Below are 8,512 nucleotides of genomic sequence, written 5' to 3'. Positions count from 1 at the left end.
CATGTCCAATGATCTTCAGCAATAGCATGAAGACATGAGGACTGCTAGAGAGATGCTGACTCACCTGCAAGAGTTGTATGGTGAGTAGAGTTGCACAACTCACTTTGAAGTCTCTCAAAGACTTTTCAGAGTAAAAATACGTGATGGGCAGTCCGTTAATGATCATTGTTTGACAATGATCAAGGACATCAAGGAGCTTCAGAAGCTCGACATGAATATAGACAAGAAATTGCAGGTGGATCTGATCCTCCAATCTCTTCCTGATTCATATGGATTGATAGCACTTTGCCTGAGTTACTGAACATGCTGGTAACAGTAGAGGGCACCTTAAAGAGTTCAAGGGGTATAGTTCTGGCTATGGAGCGAACTTCCTTTAAAAGAAAGTTTTCTTTTAAGAAGAAGAAGAAGCCTGCAAAGAAGCAAAAGAACAAGGCCAAGCTAAGAAGCAGGTTCTAAAGAAGGCCAATGATAAGGAAAAGTATTTTCACTGCAATATTGAAGGCCACTGGAGGAGAAACTATCCGGCCTACCTGACAACTGTCAAGAGCAGGAAGAAGGATGGGCCTTCTGAAGGTACATCTGATATGCTCATCGTTGAACTAATCTAACAATTTTTTTTTCTTCTAGTTAGATTCTAGATTCTGGATCAAGTGCTCATTTGTGCACTTCTATGCAGGATCTTGAAGAAGTGAGAGGACTGAGAAAAAGTGAGATCACTTTCTAGATCGACAATGGAGCAAGGGTTGTGGCCATCGAGACCTATCCTTTGTGATTACCATTAGGGGTTAGTTTAATTTTTAAAGACTGCTATTATATATCTGTAGCCAGTAGAAATTTGATTTCCATATCTGTACTAACATAGGATAATTAAAATTTTTATTTCAATAAAGATATGTGTTCAATTTATTTCAAAAATAAAATTATTGCACTTAATTTTTTGATTGACAGTCTTTATCATTTGCATATGGTTACGAATATAAATATTAATGAGCAAATTATGAATGCCATAGAGTCTAAGAGACGTAAAGATAAGATTAGCCAAAAGTATCTGTGGCATCTTAAGCTTGACCATATTGGAGAGGACAGACTAAACAAACTGGAGAAAGATGGTCTTCTCAGACTATTAACTTTCAAGTCTTATTCGGTTTATGAATTGTGTCTTCAAGAAAAAATGGCCAAGCTATCTTTTGTGGGATAAGGAGAAAGGGCCACTGAGATATTAGCCCTAGTATATACTGACGTGCATGGTCCATTCGATATACAAGCCAAAGATAGCTATGTCTATTTTATAATTTTTATTGATGATTATTCATCGTATGGGTTTGTGTATCTGATGCACTGAAAGTCTGAAGCCTTTAAAAAGTTCATAGAGTTTAGACATGAAGTAAAAAAATAGACCAAAAAATTCATAAAGGTTTTTCAATTAGATCAAGGAGGAGAACACCTCAGTAGAAAATTTTGAGCCTATCTTAAGGATAAATGGCATAGTCTCACAGTGGACACTTTCAAGGATACCTCAGCTCAATGGGGTATCTGAAGAAGAAATTGGATCCTATTAGATATAGTCTGATCTATAATGAGCTTCACAGACCTTCCTATTTTTCTCTAAGGACATGTATTACTTTCTATGATTTATTTTTTGAATCAAATTTTTGCTAAATCTATTTCTACCACACCATACGAGTTATGGCATGGTAAGAAGCCAACTCTTGGTTTGTTAGAAATTATGTCCTAAAACTAATCGTGTGACGATTGAGTTCATCTTTTTACATAAATTATTGATAAATAAATAATAATTATTTTGATATTTTTTATCATAAAATTATTGGATTTCAGCCATACAGTAGAAAGTAATTTTTAAAATTTTAAAATCATATAAATTAATAGCTTTATTATATAAAACTATCGAGCCAAAATCCAAACCCAAGAATCATCTTGCCGATATCGATAAAACAAAAACAAGCATACAAAAGAGATAGAATTTTATACTTTTACCACAATAAAAAAGTAGCACATTGGTGTTCTCCACAAGATCTCAAGGTAGAAATCCACCAATGGTGATCCACACAAAAGTTGGTCAAGGTCCTTCCTAACTGGTGCGCTGCCGCAGCCTAGTCCCCTGAAGAACACTATCGACTTTAAACTTATGGTACGATTGCATCAAATCTCAGTTACTTTTGATCTTACCACTAGAATGACACTAAGAAGACACTCTTTAGATGTCTTATAATCTAAAATTTGATTTTTAGCTCTAACATATAAAAAAATCAAATCCTAGGGCATACTAGCAACCCTTGTCAAAAATCTCATCACCCTTCTTGCAATTTTTGCCACTCAATTTTCTCTTATCTTTTTCTCAAATTTTTTTCAAATTTTTTTTTATAATTTCTATGTCCCTCCTCTTTAGTTTCAATACAAAATCATAGTAGGTAGCCATGTGAGACATCCCAAATATATAGGAGACCAAAGGATGTCACATGAGATGAGGGGTGCCAACCTTTGGCGCTCCAACTTCTCATGTGGTGAATAAATTCACCATGTAAAATTTTTGACACATTAGATACTCATAATAGAAGGACTCTTCCTCTTCTATATGCCATAAAAATTTTACTTAATTTTGGTATTAAATCATAGGATATTTGTTTGAGAAATAAAAGCAATGCATATTAGTTAAGAGCCTTCTTTAAGAAGGACTCTCTATTTCACACGTCAAATTAAGGTGGGCGGCATTTATTTTTTGCCATGGCTTCTAGTGGATGTAGAGGAGTTTTTCTCTACTTAAAACTATTCCAAGTTAGATAATAATCCAATTTAAATTGACCCAATCTCATTAGGTCAAAGGCAACTAGTCTGGGCTAGCTCAAACACTTTGATCTTAATCAATTTAGGAACTTGGATTAATACAATATGCTAGCATATCAAATTAATCCATAAAATTTATATTAAACTCTAATTAGATTATATAAAAATCAAATCTCAAAGTGTGTGACCTATTAAGTTCTAAATCTAGCCAGCAGTGGATCAAGACTTTCGACGTAATCCTAATCCGATGAGATTAGGTCACCCGAAGAGTCCCAATCAATTTGGATTCTTCTAAATTAATTTCAAAATTAAACTTTTTTAATTCTGATGAATCCATAAGTCATGATTGATACCTAGCAATATGTCATGACTATCCAAAAGATTTAAAATTTTGATAAAAAATTATCAAAATATCCTTCAATGGCAAGTTATCGTATAATTCAATCTTTCAGTCAAACAATATCCCAGATGAGCTATGGGAATAAAAATATGTCAAATCCAATCACTTATCTTTATGTATCTCGATCTAAAGATGATGATTCAATTGATAATATATTAAAATTTTTTTTCTAATTATCATCCTTCTTTGGTCAAAGACTTCCAAATCATCGACCTATGAGATCACATAGGATGTTCTCTCCCCTTATTAGGAGTGACTGATTCCTTATTGATCACTCACAACCTTCATACACTCTTCACCATATCCAGAACACCTCATACAAGGATCAAAGAACTAAGTTAGGAAGTAGACCAAAATATAGATCCAAATACATAAGGTACCATGGTGATCTCAAGTCAAAGTATCACTTACACAACTTCCACTAGAGAAACATCAGTTGACATGTAAATAAGACTCCATCTGATATTTTCTTGCAGGTCAATTCAGTGAACTCATTGTCTAATGAGCACCCATATCCTTATATTAGTATCACCACACCAGTGGTTATGAGATCAACCACCCTCATTTTTGAGCATACATAAGACATATCAGTCATATCGATATCATTGATCCCCGACTCAATATACTAACAACTAAAAATATTTTAAGTTAGGGCTATCAAAGATTTAGGTCTCACTAATGTGATCTCATCATGATCCTAAAATTATTGTCCAGACCTATGGGGTTCATTATAATCTAAGAACAATAAGATGCAGCATATAATGAATCAAAAAATATCTATTTTATTAATAACATAAATATTAATTACAGAGTTTAGAAGATAAATTACAATAAATATTCTATCACATCCCATATACGATTGGCTTGTAGGGCATTATTCTTTCAATCTCCCACTTGCACTTAAAGCCAATCACCCCTATACTTGATATCCATGCTATCAAGGTGGCGGTCAAACTACTACATTGACAAGGCCTTAGTGAATGGATTTGCTATATTGTTCTTGGTGTCAACTTGCTCCACGATCATATCACGTCTTTCGACTATCTCCCGAATGAGGTGGAACCATCTTAAGATATGCTTGGATTTATGATGAGACTTTGATTCTTTGGCTTGAGCAACTGTCCCAGTATTATCACAATAAAGGAGCATGGTTGTTCAATTTTTGGAATCACACCCAACTCTGTGATGAATTTCTTCATTCAGACAGCCTCCTTAGCAGCCTCACTTGCAGCAATGTACTCAGTCTCAGTGATCGAGTCAGCAATAGTTTGCTGTTTGAAATTTTTCTATCTTACTGTACCACCATACAAGTGAATGCATACCTAGATATAGATTTATTATCATCTAGATAAGATTAAAAACTAAAATCGGTATAACCTTCTAGTTTTAAATCAGATCCACCATATATCAGAAAAAATATCTCTAGTCCTTTTCAAGTACTTGAGTATGTTTTTCATAGTTTTCCAATGATCCTCCTCGGGATTAGCCTGAAATCTGCTTACAATGCCCAAAGCATAAGCCACATCAGGCCTAGTACATAACATAGCATACATAATAGATTCTACAGCCGAAGCATAAAGAATAAAACTCATTTTATTTCTCTCTTTAGGTGTCTTAGGAGACATCTTCTTAGAGAGTTGTATGCCATGACCTATAGACAAGTAACCTCTTTTACTTCCCTCCATGTTGAATCTCTTCAACACAAGGTCAATGTACCTAGACTGAGACAACCTAGCATCTTTTTTGATCTATCCTTATAGATCTTTATACCAAGTACATAGGATGCTTCATCCAAGTCTTCCATGAAAAACTTTTGTGATAGCCAAGTCTTGACTGATTACAAAATTGGAATATCATTCTCAATGAGCAGTATGTTGTCCATAGACAAGATCAAGAAGATAATAGCACTCCCACTAGTCTTTTTGTACATACAAGGTTCATCCATATTTATAATGAAGCCAAACAATTTGACTGTCTCATCAAAATGGATGTTCCAGCTCTTCGATGCTTGCTTTAATCCATATATGGATCTATTCAACTTGCATACCTGATTTGCTCTCCCACTTGAGACAAATTCTTTTGGCTGAGTCATATAGACTTCTTCCTCAAGATTTTTATTGAGGAAGGCAGTCTTGACATCCATCTGTTAGATCTCATAGTCATGGTATGCTGCAATAGCAAGCATTATCCAAATAGACTTAAGCATTGCTACTGATAAAAATATTTCTTCATAATCAGCACCTTATTTTTGTCTGAAACCTTTTGCCATCAACCTGATCTTATAGGTCTTTACCTGGCCATCTGCTCCAATCTTCTTTTTGAAGATCTATTTGTAGCCTATTGGGGTCACACCCTTAGGTACATCAACAAAAGTCCATACTTGGTTGACATACATGGAGTCCATTTCGAATTTCTTGGTATTGAGCCACTTGTCAGAGTCACTACTCATGACAGCTTTCGAATAGATCATGGGATCATCATTCTCAATGATGTAGGATGCGTTATCATTCTCAATGACAAACCCGTATCTGAGTGGTACATTACGCACTCTACTCAATCTTTGGAGAGAAGGTGTGTGTAGTGGCTGTGCCTCAACAATGGGCACATACTGCTGGACAGATTGTAGGTTTTATACTTCCTCAAGTTCGACAGATCTTCCACTGCCTCCTTCTTGGATAAACTCTTTCTCCAAGAATATAGAATGCCTACCAACAAATACTTTTTGTTGAGTAGGATTATAGAAGTAGTATCCTATACTCTTCTTGGGATAACCTACAAATCTGTATTTTTCTAATCTAGCATCCAGCTTATGTCCATCAATATTTTTTACATAAGTCGGACAACCCCAAATCTTAAGATACTTAAGATTGGATCTTTTTTCTTTTCATATTTCATATGGAGTGATAGAAATAGATTTTGTAGGTACTTTATTTAAGATATACGCTGTAGTCTCGAGGGCATATCTTCAAAAAGATATTAGAAGATCTGTGAAACACATCATGGACCGCACCATATCAAATAAGGTATGATTTCTCCTTTCCATAATTTCATTTAATTATGGAGTATAAGGAGGTGTCAATTGAGAGAGTATTTCATTTTGTTTCAAATGATCGAGAAACTCACTAGACAAGTATTCTCCACCTCAATCAGATCGAAGAGTTTTAATACTTTTATCAATTTATTTCTCTACCATTTTTTGTGTTGGATATAAAATACCCCCAGCTGAAATTTGTAAAAGGCCGACCCTTCCAGGGCTTTTCTGGTTTCCGACCTTGTGTGGCATCTTTCTGAACCCCTTCGACCGTCCGAGCTTCCATAATACCATCCAGACTTCTCCGATAATAAGCTTCTCCATTTATTTACCGGATTGCTCCAAATACCCTCTGAGCTCCGCTATCAGCCAATTTTCTATAGTGATCAACTATTCTCTGAATCTCTTCCAGACTCCTTCCGACCACGGACGACTCTACTCCAAACTTTTTTCAGACTTCGTCAATATCCGAGCTTCTCCGACAATGAGATTTCTACAGTAACCAGACTCCATCCAAGTTTCTACGGTGGTTGACCGCTTTCCAGATTCCATCCGAGCTCCTACGAGAATCGAATTTCAGTCGAACTCCTACCACAAGCGGTCTACGTCGAACTTCTATCGCAAGCAGTCTACTCCGAACTCCTACTGTAGGCGGTCTACTCCAGATTTCTACTATAAGCGAATTCCATTCGAGCCTCTACTGTAAACAAATTTTTTTCGAACTTCTATTACAGGTAGACTTCAGCCGAGCTTCTCCGTAGTCGAATCCCAGACGAACTTCTACAACGGGACAGTCTCCACCAGCCAGGTCACTACTCCGAGCTTCCACAACAACCGATCTTCGACCGAGCTTCTACAATAAGTGGCCTCCTTTCAGCCTTCTACAAGAATCAGACTCCGTCTGAGCTTCCATAGCGGATGGATTTCGGACAAACTTTTACAACAGACGGGCTCCAATAGCTGGATTTCTATGATGGCCGACCACCTTCGATGTTTGTCGAACCTCCCCAGCCATCAACCTTCAATAGCATCAACCGGACTTCAACAACGCCATTCGGACTTCCACAGGATCCCCCAGACTCCTCCAACAGACGAACCTCCCCAACACCATCCGAAGTCCACCGTCGACCGACCCTCTGCCAGATTCTTCATGAAATCTGACTTTTCCAACAGAAAGTTCCCATCCGAGCTTCTACAACAGATGACTCCCGTCTACAGCATCAGCGCTCTAGGCACCCAACAATAGTAGATGCATCAGCAACCTCAGAAACATCCGAGTTTCTCCTAGATCGACGAGACAAAGAGCTATTCCACTCCATCAGACATCCCAGCCGAGCTTCAGCCGACAGATTCGAACTCTCTGGCAAGTCACGATAATGGCCACTACCCTACTCCACTCTCTGTAATAGATTTCGCATGGCTCCACCACTCTCTGGCAAGTCACGACAACGGACACCACTCCACTCTCCGTAACAAACTCCACATGGCCCTGAATGGCCCTTTGACGCCACTACTCTACGTAACAAACTCCGTGTGGCCCTGAACGGCCCACTACCAGGTGGTTACAGACGTCGCTGTCAATCAGTTATGCCCTTCGTCTATAAAAAAGGACCCCCAGATACGTTCTTCTCTAAGCTCTAAACTCTATCTCGAAACTCTGCTAAAATTTTTACTCGAGCACTCCATTTCTGTTGAAGCAGAGTACTGACTTGAGCATCAGAGGGTCTTACCGGAGCACCCCCAACTCCGATTTAGACTTTCCTTGCGGGTCTCGGTGACGGACGCGATCATCTCAACTCTAGCTTCTCCGACGTCGGTGAAATTCTGCACCAACAAAATTGGTGCTAGAGGAAGGGCTGTGTCTTCACAGTACCCTTGCTCTTAAAGGAGTGCTCAATAGGACTGTCTCCGGTCACCTTCTCTGACATCTACTTCTCCTTCTCCTGTCAGATCTCCACCTGATGCCTCCCCGAAAGGCATCCACCAGGCGATCCACGGCCTCTGCGGCCAGATCTCAGTGAGCTTCACAAACTCCGATCTCGTCTCCAGTTTCTCAGGCTCCTCCTCCGGCAATGGCAGTCGGCATGGAGCAGTTCGATTTACTGGTTCAGCAGGTTAGGAGCCTCACTGAAGCAGTGCAGGCCATGCAGCAGCAGCCGTAGTTATCAGTACGGCTGGGAAGAGCATCGCCGGAGTTTCAGAATCTGACGACCGGGCGGGCCACTTGGGCAAGTCGCTTCATCTTCCCCAGAAAGGGGAAGCGGATGGTGGAGAGCCCT

Source organism: Elaeis guineensis, chromosome 5 (genome assembly GCF_000442705.2).
Source record: "Elaeis guineensis isolate ETL-2024a chromosome 5, EG11, whole genome shotgun sequence".
NCBI lineage: Eukaryota > Viridiplantae > Streptophyta > Magnoliopsida > Arecales > Arecaceae > Elaeis > Elaeis guineensis.
Note: the sequence above shows the minus strand (reverse complement) of the source record.